Genomic DNA, 16,008 nt, shown 5'->3' on the forward strand with positions numbered 1-16,008 from the left:
TTCTCTCATGTTTTTTATTAAAGCCATTGGGTTTCTAGGCAGACTGAGGAAGCCTTCGGTAGCGCCTTGCACCGGGGCTTTTCTTTGTTCCGCTACTAAATTGAGTATTTTAGATGTTAAGGTTTCTGGCAGGACTGAGGAAGCCTTCGATAGCGCCTTGCACCGGGGCTTTTCTTTGTTCCGCTGCTAAATTTAGTATTTTAGATGTTAAGGTTTCTGGCAGGACTGAGGAAGCCTTCGGTAGCGCCTTGCACTGGGGCTTTTCTTTGTTCCGCTACTAAATTGAGTATTTTAGATGTTAAGGTTTCTGGCAGGACTGAGGAAGCCTTCGGTAGCGCCTTGCACCGGGGCTTTTCTTCGACTTTGTGTTTTCCTCTCAACTCCGTCCTGTTTCAGGGTGTAATAGTGGTGCTTCCCTACACGCTGCTTTCCAATATAGTAAATTATTCTGTCCTGTTCGTCTACTAATCCAGTCTCCCAGTTTTTAATCTTTCAGGTTTTAGCTGCTCATCGCTGGATTCTTTCATCGTTGTCCATGTGGTTCCTGCCTTCTGGATCCCTTGTTTTTCACACCGCTTGTAAGTTTTTGCATTCTACCTTCACATCATGCTGGTGGCAGATCTCTGATTCTCTGATCATTCCAGGTTGGATCTCGTCAGCCTGTAAACCTCCACCTTCAACACCACCAGTCAGACAGTGGAAGATAAGAGATCCCAGTTAACAAAAAAACAGTAAAAAACCTATTTTTACCTGGCTAGCGATTTTAAATATGGATGAAATTGAGGTCAAATTTCAAAGCTGTTCTTTCTTCTGTCCATGTTCACATTTTTTAACTCTGTTGTCTTTTCTCTTTATTTCATTTCTCAGTCAACTCATGTCACTTGACTTGAGTTGACCAACAATTAAAGAAGAAGACCTGCTCCACCTGTAAACCTCCACCTTCAACACCACCAGTCAGACGGAGGAAGATAAGAGAACCCTGTTGACAAAAAAAGTAAGAAAACCTATTTTTACCCGAGTAACAATTTTAAATATGGATGAAATTGAGATCAGATTTCAAACCTTTTCTTTTTTCTGCAGATTTATATTCTCTGTTTTTTAACCCTGTTATGTTTTATCTTTATTTCATTTCTCCGTCAACTCATGTACCACGACTTGAGTTGACCAACAATTAAAGAAGACATGCTCCACCTGTAAACCTCCACCTTCAACACCACCAGTAAGGTGGAGGTAGAGAAGAGAACCCTGTTGACGAAAAAAAGTAAGAAAACTTATTTTTACCCAGCTAACAATTTTAAATATGAATGAAATTAAGGTCAAATTTCAAAGCTGTTCTTTCTTCTGTCCATGTTCTCTTTTTTTTAAACTCTGATGTCTTTTCTCTTTATTTCATTTCTCCGTCAACTCATGTACCTCAACTTGAGTTGACCAACAATTAAAGAAGACGACCTGCTCCAACTGCTGATCTACTGGTTGTAACAGATTGTGGAAAAGGTGAGGACATGATGACTTGATCAGGAATTCACTTTAATCATCTGTTATTTAGACAGAGATTAAGGAATGTGTGTATTATTATGTGATGATTGTCCAGCATCACCAGCAGCACTGGACCAATCAGGAGAGAGAAGACACAGAGGACTGAAGGGACTCAGAAAATCCTGCTGGAAATCCCAAGATGAAGTTTCCTGATGCAACAGGGGGACACCTGAGGACACAGAATAAAGAAGGACCATGTGAAGCAGGTCCTTCAATAACAAACCAAGCATGAGTTGACCAACACTGACAGCAGGTTACTTTGTCCATCTACTCATCTACTGGTTGTAACAGATGATGGTGAAGGTTGAGGAGATAATGACTTGATCAGAAACTGTGGCCGACAACTGCAAACGCGCAGCAAACAGCAAAACGAGCTGCAAACAGGTGAAACTGCACAGGAAAAGAGAAACTTCATTATCTTTTTACATTTTTTGTTTCATTTCATTGAAACCACAAAAATGTTTCCACCATAACTTCCAATTGTTCAATATTTTTTTCTATCAAACTTTGAGTAGTGTGCAAGAATGACCCAAACATGCTTTGACTTTATTGATCCCAAAGGGAAATGAAATGTAGTTGCAGCTCATTAATTCAGATTCTTCAAAGAGTTATTGCAGATGACTGATTGCTGTCAGCAGGAAAGATCTTTTGTAGCTGTCTGTGTTGCAGCAAACCTGAAGAAGCCTCTGACTGATGATACTCTGTTTTCCCCATACAGACTCATGAAGAGGACGGTCAGAGTCGTCCATAGCTTTCTTGACTCTTCTGAAGAATCTTTCTTTGCGTCATCTCCAGAGATTCCACAGTCATCTCCAGAACAGAACCAGAACCAATCCAGCCTTCTTTATCAGATTGTTGAGCCTTTTGAGGTTCCTGGCTCTGATGCTGCTGCACCAACAGATGATAGCAGAAGAGATGACACTCTCAGCAGCAGACTTAAAGATCTGCAGCAACTTGCTGCAAACCTTGAAGGATCTTAGCTTCCTGGAGAAGTGCAGTCTGCTCTGTCTCTTTTTGTAGACGGCTTGTCCATGTGGTTCCTGTCTTCTGTTGCGTCTCCAGTCCAGTCTGTGTTCCAGATGAACACCGAGGTATTTATATTCCTGAACCACCTCCACATCTTCTCCCATGATGGAAATAGGGTTTCCTGTTTCTCCTGAAATCAACAACCATCTCCTTTGTTTTGTTTACAGTCAAGATTAGATGATTGTTCCCTCACCTGGCCACAAAGTGATCCACCAGATCTCTGTACTCAGCCTCTTGTCTTCCTCTGATACACAACAACTGCAGAGTCGTCTGAGTATTTCTGTAGATGACAGAAGTCGGACTTGTGCTGGAAGTCTCAACAGTAGAGGGTGAAAATGAATGGTGAGAGTACAGTGCCCTGTGGTGTTCCCATGTTGTTGAGCACCTGGTTAGACACACAGTCCTTCAGTCTCACTAACTGTGGTCTGTTTGTCAGGTTGTCACAGATGCAGGTGATTGTTGAGGCCTCCACCTGTGTCTTCTGGAGTTTCTAACAGAGCAGATCAGGCTGAATTGTGTTCAATGCACCTGGGAACCAAAGACCCTGATCCTCACTGTGCTGCCTGCTTTGTCCAGATGACAGTGGGTTTGTTGAAGCAGGTGTCTGATCAACTCCAACTCCACGGCGATAAGCAAACTGCAGGGGGTCCTGATATGTGATCGTCTGCTTACTCAAGTGGGCCACCAGGAATCTCTCCAGGACCTTCATGATGTGGGACGTCAGGGCAACAGGTCTACAGTCATTATGACTGATGGGTGACTTTTCTTCAGTACCGGAACCAGACAGGATGTCTTCCACAACAACGGAACCTCCTCTTGGGTCAGGCAAAGGTTGAAGAGATGCTGCAGAATCCCACAGAGGGAATCTGGGACTGACAGCATCTGGACCTGCAGCCTCGTTCCTGTTCAGTTTCTCCGGCTGCTTCTTCACCTGACTTCTAGATACAGAAAAGTTGGAGGTGGAGGCAAAGGGAGCAGCAGCATCTCCTGATGTGGTTAAAGACAAACTTGTGGAAGCAGAAGAGTCCATGACTGAGGTGGAAGATGGAACATCTGAGGTTTGACAGGAAAGCTGTGGGTCAGAGGAGGATGAGAAATCTGTTTGGCTGCAGACAGGAGAGGAAGATGATGAGCTTGTTCCTGGACTGAACCTGTTGAAGAATGTGTTCAGCTCATTTCCTCTGTCCAGAAACTAATATTGTTAAAAAAAAGTCATGGTAGCATGTTTTTATGTAGTAATGTGTATGTAATGTGTGGAATGAAGAAGATATGCTGCATAATCTGATGGAATTACAGAAAATCATTGTGGCTCCTGCTCAGTGCAAAAACACACATTTTGTTGGTTTCTGAAGAGTAAAAATTGAACAAATGTGTACATTTAAAGATTAAATTTATATTTCACAGTCATCACAATGCTAAAGAAAAGTCTCACAACAGGGTGAAAATCATGGTGTTTATTTACAAGACAGGAAGCAGGAGGAAGATATTAAAGAATGTAAAATATTTTGCAGTGTCAGGTTATTTCTATGTATTATGATGTAATATAATACATGTATTTTTGGACTTATTGTATTCTGTTTTATTTTTGTGTGTAACTTTCACTTGATTTGTGAAAGCATGAGGAAGATATTAAATTTTTTGTATATATTTCGCAGTGTCATGTTATTTTTATTAATTATGATGTCATGGTGTATTTTGGAGGTTTTTGTATTCTGTTTAGTCTTTTGTGTAACTTTCACTTGATTTATGAAAGCATGGAAAGTTATTAAGCTGATCATAGAGTGAAATAACATCAAGTTGTAAGAAATTTCAATAAAAGGTTTTTTTGCCATCACTGCTTTGGTTTTATTCAGATATCAGATTTGGATCATTTGAGATGATAAATCTGCTTTAGAGCAGAAGGACAATCATTTGATTTCCTTTTTTATGCTATTTAAACTCATTGGCATGAAGCCTGGTACAAACAAGTTATATTTTGTTTGTATGAAAACAAGCAAAAGAAAACATTAAGGTTTGATCAACTTTTATGGTTTAAAATGAGCCTGAAATTCAGAATCTCTTCTCACATTCATTCTGTTCCCACGGAGTCTAAAGAAACAGATCAAGCTGATCTAAGCTGGGAGGAACTAACAGGACATGGAGAGTTGCATGAAAAAAGAGATAAAGGACAAAAACATGGGAAATATGGGTGTGAAAAGATTAATGGACAAACAAAAGAGTGAACACTGGCCAGAAATAAAAGAGGAAGAATCTTATTTACAAAAAAAGAACAAAAGAGCCATTGAACAAAAAATATCAAGAATCACAATGCCCAACACACATTTAGCCTGTCATAAAAATGCATTGATTGAACTCATTAATGTTAGCAGATGTTGGCAGGCATGATGTAATCTTGAGATTTTATTTCAAACTGAGTATATACACCTCTGGAAAAAATGAAAAGTTTCTCTGATTTTACTCTTTATAGGTTTATGTTTGAGTAAAATGAACATTGTTCTTTTATTCTATGAATTACTGACAACATGTCTCTTTATTTTGTTTGTGAATGTATGTAAATTAGCAGTTAGATTTAGAAAACTGAACAAACAAATATCTTTTCATGGGTTTTATCCCTGCTGGGGGCTCAGCAGCCCTAAAGGTCAGATCCTAGAATCGCCCCTGAGTTTAATTATATATACTTTCATTTATAGGCCCTGTCACTAAGATTTCCTGTAATGACATTTTTTTTTGTAATGTAATTATACATTTTATAAACTGGTAGAATATTTTGTTTTTGTTTTTACAAATATTGACATGACAAAGAAAAGACAAAGTGACTAAATTATCGCAAATAGACTGTATAAAATGCAGATTTTATACAGTCTACATTCAAAGACTGTATAAAAAATACAGTGATGAAGATTTAAATATCTATTTCTATATAGCAACATCATATATCTATATCAAATGTCACGTGACTATTAAAGTTTAGTCACATGACACAGATTGCCGTCATTTAATACCAATAACCAGCTGAGCCAATCAGAGGCCACATATCCTCCTCCTTTTCATACAGGCCTTTAAATAAAGACCAGGACTAAAAATTCTCTTTTTATCCTGCATAGCGATGCTCGTCCATTTTAGAAAGGGTAACCTATCTTTAATGGCTTTTGTGTTTACAAGCATTTACCTGCAAGACAAAGAAAATGATTAGTGACCAAATGATCGCAGAAGGCCTACATTCAAAGACTCTGTTTCAGGCGGTCATTGACGTCATTCTGTGACGTGTGATTCGGGATTTGAGTTTGCTGTATTCTTTTCTCTTCCTTTTTAGTCTTAAAGTTTAATTATTTTCAAAGCGAAGCATCTCAGTTAAAATAAGTCATTAACAGCGTATATAGTGTTATTATAGGCTATAAAAGCTGTTAACTAGAAAATTCCTGAAGAAATTTAACCGGGGCCTGCCAAAGTGTGCCCGTCGGTTTGGACCCAGCGTTCTGATGCTAGAAATTAGCATCAATGCTAAAGAAAGCTGCAGTCATATGAGGAGATTCACAAGAATGTTTACTAACATGGACGTGCACCATCCAGTATGATAAAGTAAGTGTATCAGCTAAAATTAGCAAAAATGCTAATGTTAGCGTGATTGCTGTCAGTAGCATATGGGACATCATTGGATGTTTTCTATAATGGACTTACTCCATTCAGTAGACTAAACATGGCTAATAAGTCAAATAAATAGCTAATAGCTTATATAAGCTAAAATGCTAATGCTAATGAACTGCCTTGCGCAGTTCATTACCTCAGGGGCATATTGAGGCTTTTATTTTGAAATTTGCAGTAAGCTTCATTTTAAATGCCCACAGTATTCCATTGTGTAACAGTGCTTTGGATAAAAAGTCACATAAAGCCAAAAAGAGCAATTACATGATGTAAAAATTGTCAAGGCTTTTATTTTGAAACTTTTGTTAAGCTTCATTTCAAAGGACAAGTCTAATCCCATGTCTAATAGTCATTGGGTTGAATCAGTTATATAATGCTCAAAAGAGCATTTATGTGATGTAAAAATATTCAAGGCTTTTATTTTGAAGTTTTCAGTATGCTTCATTTCAATGGGCCAAACTAATACCACGTGTAACAGTGTTTTGGACGAAAAAGTTAAAAAAAAAAAAGCCAAAAAGAGCAATTACATGATGTAAAATTTGTCAAGGCTTTTATTTTGAAATTTTTGTTAAACTTCATTTCAAAGGGCCACACAAATCCCATGTATAACACTCAATGGATTAAATCAGTTATATAATGCTCAAAAGAGCAATTACATAATGTAAAAATATTCAAGGCTTTTATTTTGAAATTTTCATTCAACTTAATTTTAAATTGCCACACTAAACCTATGTGTAACAATGATTGGGTAAAATCAGTTATAAAAAGCCCAAAACACAAGTAGTTCTAAAGGCCAGCTCAGTCCTCCTCTGTAGTAACTGACAGTTCCTCCATGTTGTAGTTCTGACATTCAGCTCAGACCTCTTTTGTAGGCACTGAGTGTCCGCCATGTTGTAGTTCTAACCTTCAGTCATTGTAGTTCTAAAGAGCAGCTCAGCTGTCATGTGAGTGAGACAGAGAGGGAGAGACAGAATTGTAACTGTTTGAAGCAGTTCGTTTTTCTGATCAAAGCAGGCTGAACATATCTTTCCCTACATGCTGTCAATAGCATGTGGGATATCATTAGAATGTTGTCTGTAATTGACTTACTGCACTCAGTATATTAAACATGGCTAATAAGTAAGAAAATAGCTAATAGCTTATTTAAGGTAAAAGGCTAATGCTAATGAACTGCCTTGCTGAGCAAGGCAGTTCCCTAACCTGAGAGAAAAATAGAATGCATGCTAATATTATTGCACCGCCATAGGCGGTGCATTAACCTGAGGGGGATACTGAGGCTTTTATTTTGAAAAAAACATAAGCTTCATATTAAATGACCAGACTAATTAAACTGTCTAACAGTGTTTGGGTTAAATCCGTTATTTACTGGCCAAAACAGCCAGTAGTTCTAAATGGCAGCTCAGCCCTCTGTTTTAACTGAGTGTTGATTAGAACTACAGTGATGCGTATTTGTAGTCCAATCTCCAATCTACCAGCAGCCAATCGCCTCCTGTGTTCCGTTGCTATGGTTATCAATCCTCTGCTAACTGTCATGTGTGTGTGACACAGAGAGGTGGACAAAGATTTCTATCTTTGTGAGACACCCCATTGGTTTATATGGAAAAAGCAGCCTGAACAACTCCTTGCCGTTCAGGAACCGAGAGACGTATTGAAAAACCGTTTGAAGCATATGAGAGAACTATTTGTCTTCTCCCATAGTACCGCGATTCATATTTGTAGCTCACTCACAGTAATTGCAGTGATGAGACAAAAATGGTGTATGCAGAGCTCAGAAATACAGTTAAATGCTTATTTAAGCATTTAAGCATTTTAGCTTAAATAAGCTATTAGCTATTTATTTTACTTATTAGCCGTGTTTAGTATACTGAAAGAGTAAGTCAATTATAGAAAACATCCTAGTGATGTCCCACATGCTGCTGACTTCACAAGTCAGTACTGCTCTCCTTATGCATTGCTATGGGCAGGCCCCAATAATACTTTTATAATGTATAAGGTAGTTATACATTATATAAGTATGGACACAGCCACAAAGAAGAATCGCCTGCGCCTCCTTGAACGAAGGATCCGGCGCTTCACGGACGGAGGTCCCAGCAGCGGCGGCCTGGCTCCCCGGGTGAGGCAGGCGGGAAGGAGCTTCAGGGCGGGGATCCCCTCTGAGCAGCAGCGCTGCTTGGAAGAACCGGACGGCTCCGAACTTCGTAAGGAGTCACCCCGGTCCTGCTCAACTTTTAAACATACAGAGTTATTGTTTTAATGTCCTTGTTCTTATCCTCTTTTAGTTTAACTTAATTAAGGAATTGTATTTATTAAAAGATAAGTAAAAATTTATGTATAACTGTACAATGCCATGTTTTAAAAAACGTCCCAAGTAACAATAAAACATTTCGAAAGAAAAAAAAAAATCTCCGTTATTTGTGGTCCAATTTCTCTCACGCACCAGCGCGTGCGTTCGTCAATGGAAGTCATGGCAACGACGTTAGCGTCCTCGAGCCTATAAATGACGCCGACCTTCTGAGTTCTTTCCCCTTTGCGACGGGACTTTTGACAGAGACGCCTGAAGGAGCCTTTAAAGCCTCGGAAGGTTTGAGCTTGTCGAGAATCTGCTGTGCAAAACTTGCTGAAGAAGAACTTGCTGAAATTCGCACTTGCTGAAGAAACCCGTGGATACCAAACCTGCGAAAGACGTTTCCTGACCGGGAGAAGAAGCAGCAGGGTGACCAGCTGGAAGGTTCAAATCATTCTTCTACTATTTTTAATAAACCAAAGCAAGTTATTACTAAGATATTAGTGACTTGTTTAGTTTATTTTTGCGTTCGTGTGTGTGTGTTTTAAAGAAATACTGACTGCTGTAGAAAAAAAGACGAGTAGCATTCTTTGCTAGCATAGATCTAACTAACTAGTTAACTAATGAGCCTTTTTCTTTACTGAATTTCGCTGGAAATGTCGGGAATGTTAAACTGTGGTGTAATAATTTAAGAAATATATGCATTTTACTGAATTATAGTCAAATTAGTTCAATTAACTTCAAATTAATGAAAAAGTTGCTTGTTTTTTGACCGTTATTTTTTGAAAAATGCCGTGGTAAACACTCAGTTTCCATGGATACGCAAAATGAAATGACTTAAATATTTAATATTTTTTAAAAAAAATTTAAAAAATAGTGTTTACCCTTATAATAACCTATATTTGAATTGTTTAGTTTCATTATTTTTTCAAGATAGGGACATGTTGATGTGTTTTGGGTTTTTTTTAAATGCCCTGACAAACATACTTGGTTTCCATGGTAATGACATCAGACTAACGGTTTGTTAGGACGCTTTCCATAAAATTTCCATTCATGTCCGCGTTCACACACTGATGTTTATAAGCTAATGGATTGTAGCCACAGATGTTGTATGGTGCCAGCAATAAACTCCAGCTAAAGGTGAGAGAAGTGTCTTGCTCAAGGACACAACGACAGAGGCGGACCATTGCAGGGCAAACTCCTACCACTGTCGCCCCAGTAATAAGCATTGTAAGTGTGTGTGTTCGTTAATGATAGACCATTAATAGGCAATGAATCGTGTATAGTCGTAGTGATCATCAATCAAAGCTAATTTTCACAGCAAAATAATGATTTATTTGTGAAAATCATCTTCAATGACTTTGGATTCCAATTCTTGGTAAACTGGATGGTTCTTTGCCCTTTTTTTCTTTTTGATAAATGCCTACACAAACATATTTAGTTTCCATGGATACATTGGTGACATTATTTAAAATGACTTCAATAAAAAATGAAGGAACACTTTGCAAACATGCAATGCCGTGTTTGCATTGCAAGTTTGTTTGTCTGAGTGCTGATGGTTTATACGTGTTTGATCACTGAGTTTTAGAGTTTGTTCTGGTTTTTATGTAAAATTGTGTTTTTTGCTGGTTTTTTTGTGACTAAATATAAGCTTTATTTATTTTATCTCTTAATTCCCGTTCTTGTTGTATAATCACATCTGGCATAGCATTAATATTGCTAATTAAATATATTCAAGAAAAACAAACACATTCACAAAGCTGGGTTATTGTATTGTTGGTATTTCAGTGTTCCCTCTAAACATTGCTTTGGACTTTTGTGATTTTTTCCAAGATACAGATTTATAGCTTTTTTGGCTTTGGTTTTTTCTTCACAGCCCATACCATGGCGCTTCCAGCAGATGGATCCCCAACGTTGGAGGGACGTCCAGATAATGGTGAGGAACACGGTAAGTTGTGGTTAAATGAAGCCGACATGGTTTCTGAAGACCACGGAGAGGAGTTGAAGTATAGTTCACCTCCGCAGTCTGTGGACTGTTCTACCAGCTCCACTGATAGCAATATTACCAGCTCCAGTGGTAGCTCTACTAACAGCTCCAGTGAAGACGAGGTAGGTAATGGAGACCAGGATGACTTTAGATCCCGATTTCGGGTTGTCCAGGTCCTTCGACCAAACATTAAATTAGGGGTGGCTCAGAAGCCCCAAGAAGACCTGGCTCCTTGTAATTCAGTTGAATTCCCATCTGGACCTGACAAACAGGAAGAGCCCATTTTACGTCCAGAGAAGTCCAGACCTATCGGTACCTTGCAACATCATCAGGTAGGTTTGGAAGAGGACACGGCTCATGTGACATCTGTGACTGGCATAAACGGAAAGAGGACAAAGAAGAGTGATGCTGAAGAGGAGCCCCCAGCCAAGAGGACCAAGTATAGTGTCCTGTCCTTTCCGTACCAAAAGACGGAATATGACGATCCCATTGAGTTACCACCTGTCCTCAGTCCCTCAACACCGACGCACTTTGAAGATCCCATTTTGTCATCCCCCGTCCTCATTCCATCAACACCGACGCACTTTGAAGATCCCATTTTGTCACCCAGTGTTATCAGTCTCTCACCAATGTCGCCATATGAGGATCCCATTTTGTCACCCAGTGTTATCAGTCTCTCATCAATGTCGCCAAATGAGGATCCTATTTTGTCACCCAGTGTTATCAGTCTCTCATCAATGTCGCCATATGAGGATCCTATTTTGTCACCCAGTGTTATCAGTCTCTCATCAATGTCGCCATATGAGGATCCCATTTTGTCACCCAGTGTTATCAGTCTCTCACCAATGTCGCCAAATGAGGATCCCATTTTCTCACCCAGTGTTATCAGTCTCTCACCAATGTCGCCATATGAGGATCCCATTTTGTCACCCAGTGTTATCAGTCTCTCATCAATGTCGCCAAATGAGGATCCTATTTTGTCACCCAGTGTTATCAGTCTCTCATCAATGTCGCCATATGAGGATCCTATTTTGTCACCCAGTGTTATCAGTCTCTCATCAATGTCGCCATATGAGGATCCTATTTTGTCATCCCCCGTCCTCAGTCCCTCAACACCAACGCACTTTGAAGATACCATTTTGCCACCCAGTGTTTTCAGTCTCTCAACAATGTCGCCATATGAGGATCCCATTCTGTCACCCCTCGTTTTCACTCCTTCACCATCAATATACTTTGAAGATTCAACTTTGTCATACCCCGTCCTCAGTCCTTCAACACCGATGCACTTTGAAGATCCTATTTTGTCATCCCCCGTCCTCAGTCCTTCAACACCGATGCACTTTGAAGATTCTATTTTGTCATCCCCCGTCCTCAGTCCCTCAACACCGACGCACTTTCAAGATTCTATTTTGTCATCCCCCGTCCTCAGTCCCTCAACACCGACGCACTTTCAAGATTCTATTTTGTCATCCCCCGTCCTCAGTCCTTCAACACCGACGCACTTTGAAGATCCCATTTTTCCACCCATTGATTTCTTTCTCTCACCATTGTCGCCATATGAGGATCCTATTTTGTCACCCAGTGTGATCAGTCTCTCATCAATGTCGCCATATGAGGATCCTATTTTGTCATCCCCCGTCCTCAGTCCCTCAACACCAACGCACTTTGAAGATACCATTTTGCCACCCAGTGTTTTCAGTCTCTCAACAATGTCGCCATATGAGGATCCCATTCTGTCACCCCTCGTTTTCACTCCTTCACCATCAATATACTTTGAAGATTCAACTCTGTCATCCCCCGTCCTCAGTCCTTCAACGCCGACGCACTTTGAAGATCCTATTTTGTCATCCCCCGTCCTCAGTCCCTCAACATCGACGCACTTTGAAGATACCATTTTGCCACCCAGTGTTTTCAGTCTCTCAACAATGTCGCCATATGAGGATCCCATTCTGTCACCCCTCGTTTTCAGTCCTTCACCATCAATATACTTTGAAGATTCAACTTTGTCATACCCTGACTTCTTTTTCTGTGAAGAGGACACAGTAGAGGAAGCAATACCTTCAACATCTAGCGGAATAACAGCAAGAGAGAGTTCCAGACACGTGTTCTTTAGACCTCACTACGTCTTGTCAAGTGACTCTGATTAGATTGGGATCTGTAAAAACTGAAGACCTATTTGGGAAGTCACATTAGGACATCATCATTTCTCTCATGTTTTTTATTAAAGCCATTGGGTTTCTAGGCAGACTGAGGAAGCCTTCGGTAGCGCCTTGCACCGGGGCTTTTCTTTGTTCCGCTACTAAATTGAGTATTTTAGATGTTAAGGTTTCTGGCAGGACTGAGGAAGCCTTCGATAGCGCCTTGCACCGGGGCTTTTCTTTGTTCCGCTGCTAAATTTAGTATTTTAGATGTTAAGGTTTCTGGCAGGACTGAGGAAGCCTTCGGTAGCGCCTTGCACTGGGGCTTTTCTTTGTTCCGCTACTAAATTGAGTATTTTAGATGTTAAGGTTTCTGGCAGGACTGAGGAAGCCTTCGGTAGCGCCTTGCACCGGGGCTTTTCTTCGACTTTGTGTTTTCCTCTCAACTCCGTCCTGTTTCAGGGTGTAATAGTGGTGCTTCCCTACACGCTGCTTTCCAATATAGTAAATTATTCTGTCCTGTTCGTCTACTAATCCAGTCTCCCAGTTTTTAATCTTTCAGGTTTTAGCTGCTCATCGCTGGATTCTTTCATCGTTGTCCATGTGGTTCCTGCCTTCTGGATCCCTTGTTTTTCACACCGCTTGTAAGTTTTTGCATTCTACCTTCACATCATGCTGGTGGCAGATCTCTGATTCTCTGATCATTCCAGGTTGGATCTCGTCAGCCTGTAAACCTCCACCTTCAACACCACCAGTCAGACAGTGGAAGATAAGAGATCCCAGTTAACAAAAAAACAGTAAAAAACCTATTTTTACCTGGCTAGCGATTTTAAATATGGATGAAATTGAGGTCAAATTTCAAAGCTGTTCTTTCTTCTGTCCATGTTCACATTTTTTAACTCTGTTGTCTTTTCTCTTTATTTCATTTCTCAGTCAACTCATGTCACTTGACTTGAGTTGACCAACAATTAAAGAAGAAGACCTGCTCCACCTGTAAACCTCCACCTTCAACACCACCAGTCAGACGGAGGAAGATAAGAGAACCCTGTTGACAAAAAAAGTAAGAAAACCTATTTTTACCCGAGTAACAATTTTAAATATGGATGAAATTGAGATCAGATTTCAAACCTTTTCTTTTTTCTGCAGATTTATATTCTCTGTTTTTTAACCCTGTTATGTTTTATCTTTATTTCATTTCTCCGTCAACTCATGTACCACGACTTGAGTTGACCAACAATTAAAGAAGACATGCTCCACCTGTAAACCTCCACCTTCAACACCACCAGTAAGGTGGAGGTAGAGAAGAGAACCCTGTTGACGAAAAAAAGTAAGAAAACTTATTTTTACCCAGCTAACAATTTTAAATATGAATGAAATTAAGGTCAAATTTCAAAGCTGTTCTTTCTTCTGTCCATGTTCTCTTTTTTTTAAACTCTGATGTCTTTTCTCTTTATTTCATTTCTCCGTCAACTCATGTACCTCAACTTGAGTTGACCAACAATTAAAGAAGACGACCTGCTCCAACTGCTGATCTACTGGTTGTAACAGATTGTGGAAAAGGTGAGGACATGATGACTTGATCAGGAATTCACTTTAATCATCTGTTATTTAGACAGAGATTAAGGAATGTGTGTATTATTATGTGATGATTGTCCAGCATCACCAGCAGCACTGGACCAATCAGGAGAGAGAAGACACAGAGGACTGAAGGGACTCAGAAAATCCTGCTGGAAATCCCAAGATGAAGTTTCCTGATGCAACAGGGGGACACCTGAGGACACAGAATAAAGAAGGACCATGTGAAGCAGGTCCTTCAATAACAAACCAAGCATGAGTTGACCAACACTGACAGCAGGTTACTTTGTCCATCTACTCATCTACTGGTTGTAACAGATGATGGTGAAGGTTGAGGAGATAATGACTTGATCAGAAACTGTGGCCGACAACTGCAAACGCGCAGCAAACAGCAAAACGAGCTGCAAACAGGTGAAACTGCACAGGAAAAGAGAAACTTCATTATCTTTTTACATTTTTTGTTTCATTTCATTGAAACCACAAAAATGTTTCCACCATAACTTCCAATTGTTCAATATTTTTTTCTATCAAACTTTGAGTAGTGTGCAAGAATGACCCAAACATGCTTTGACTTTATTGATCCCAAAGGGAAATGAAATGTAGTTGCAGCTCATTAATTCAGATTCTTCAAAGAGTTATTGCAGATGACTGATTGCTGTCAGCAGGAAAGATCTTTTGTAGCTGTCTGTGTTGCAGCAAACCTGAAGAAGCCTCTGACTGATGATACTCTGTTTTCCCCATACAGACTCATGAAGAGGACGGTCAGAGTCGTCCATAGCTTTCTTGACTCTTCTGAAGAATCTTTCTTTGCGTCATCTCCAGAGATTCCACAGTCATCTCCAGAACAGAACCAGAACCAATCCAGCCTTCTTTATCAGATTGTTGAGCCTTTTGAGGTTCCTGGCTCTGATGCTGCTGCACCAACAGATGATAGCAGAAGAGATGACACTCTCAGCAGCAGACTTAAAGATCTGCAGCAACTTGCTGCAAACCTTGAAGGATCTTAGCTTCCTGGAGAAGTGCAGTCTGCTCTGTCTCTTTTTGTAGACGGCTTGTCCATGTGGTTCCTGTCTTCTGTTGCGTCTCCAGTCCAGTCTGTGTTCCAGATGAACACCGAGGTATTTATATTCCTGAACCACCTCCACATCTTCTCCCATGATGGAAATAGGGTTTCCTGTTTCTCCTGAAATCAACAACCCTCTCCTTTGTTTTGTTTACAGTCAGGATTAGATGATTGTTCCCTCACCTGGCCACAAAGTGATCCACCAGATCTCTGTACTCAGCCTCTTGTCTTCCTCTGATACACAACAACTGCAGAGTCGTCTGAGTATTTCTGTAGATGACAGAAGTCGGACTTGTGCTGGAGGTCTCAACAGTAGAGGGTGAAAATGAATGGTGAGAGTACAGTGCCCTGTGGTGTTCCCATGTTGTTGAGCACCTGGTTAGACACACAGTCCTTCAGTCTCACTAACTGTGGTCTGTTTGTCAGGTTGTCACAGATGCAGGTGATTGTTGAGGCCTCCACCTGTGTCTTCTGGAGTTTCTAACAGAGCAGATCAGGCTGAATTGTGTTCAATGCACCTGGGAACCAAAGACCCTGATCCTCACTGTGCTGCCTGCTTTGTCCAGATGACAGTGGGTTTGTTGAAGCAGGTGTCTGATCAACTCCAACTCCACGGCGATAAGCAAACTGCAGGGGGTCCTGATATGTGATCGTCTGCTTACTCAAGTGGGCCACCAGGAATCTCTCCAGGACCTTCATGATGTGGGACGTCAGGGCAACAGGTCTACAGTCATTATGACTGATGGGTGACTTTTCT

At 40.3% G+C, this 16,008-nt stretch overlaps 1 long non-coding RNA gene across 1 annotated transcript; it reads left to right on the forward strand.

Moving 5' to 3' along the window:
• Positions 1 to 13,637: 13,637 nt before the first annotated feature.
• Positions 13,638 to 15,377, forward strand: LOC114148054 (uncharacterized). Its single transcript, XR_003596197.1, has 5 exons — positions 13,638 to 13,673; positions 13,840 to 13,940; positions 14,104 to 14,173; positions 14,271 to 14,599; positions 14,934 to 15,377. It is a non-coding gene; the product is annotated as an uncharacterized LOC114148054 (long non-coding RNA).
• Positions 15,378 to 16,008: the final 631 nt, after the last annotated feature.

Source organism: Xiphophorus couchianus, chromosome 7 (genome assembly GCF_001444195.1).
Source record: "Xiphophorus couchianus chromosome 7, X_couchianus-1.0, whole genome shotgun sequence".
NCBI lineage: Eukaryota > Metazoa > Chordata > Actinopteri > Cyprinodontiformes > Poeciliidae > Xiphophorus > Xiphophorus couchianus.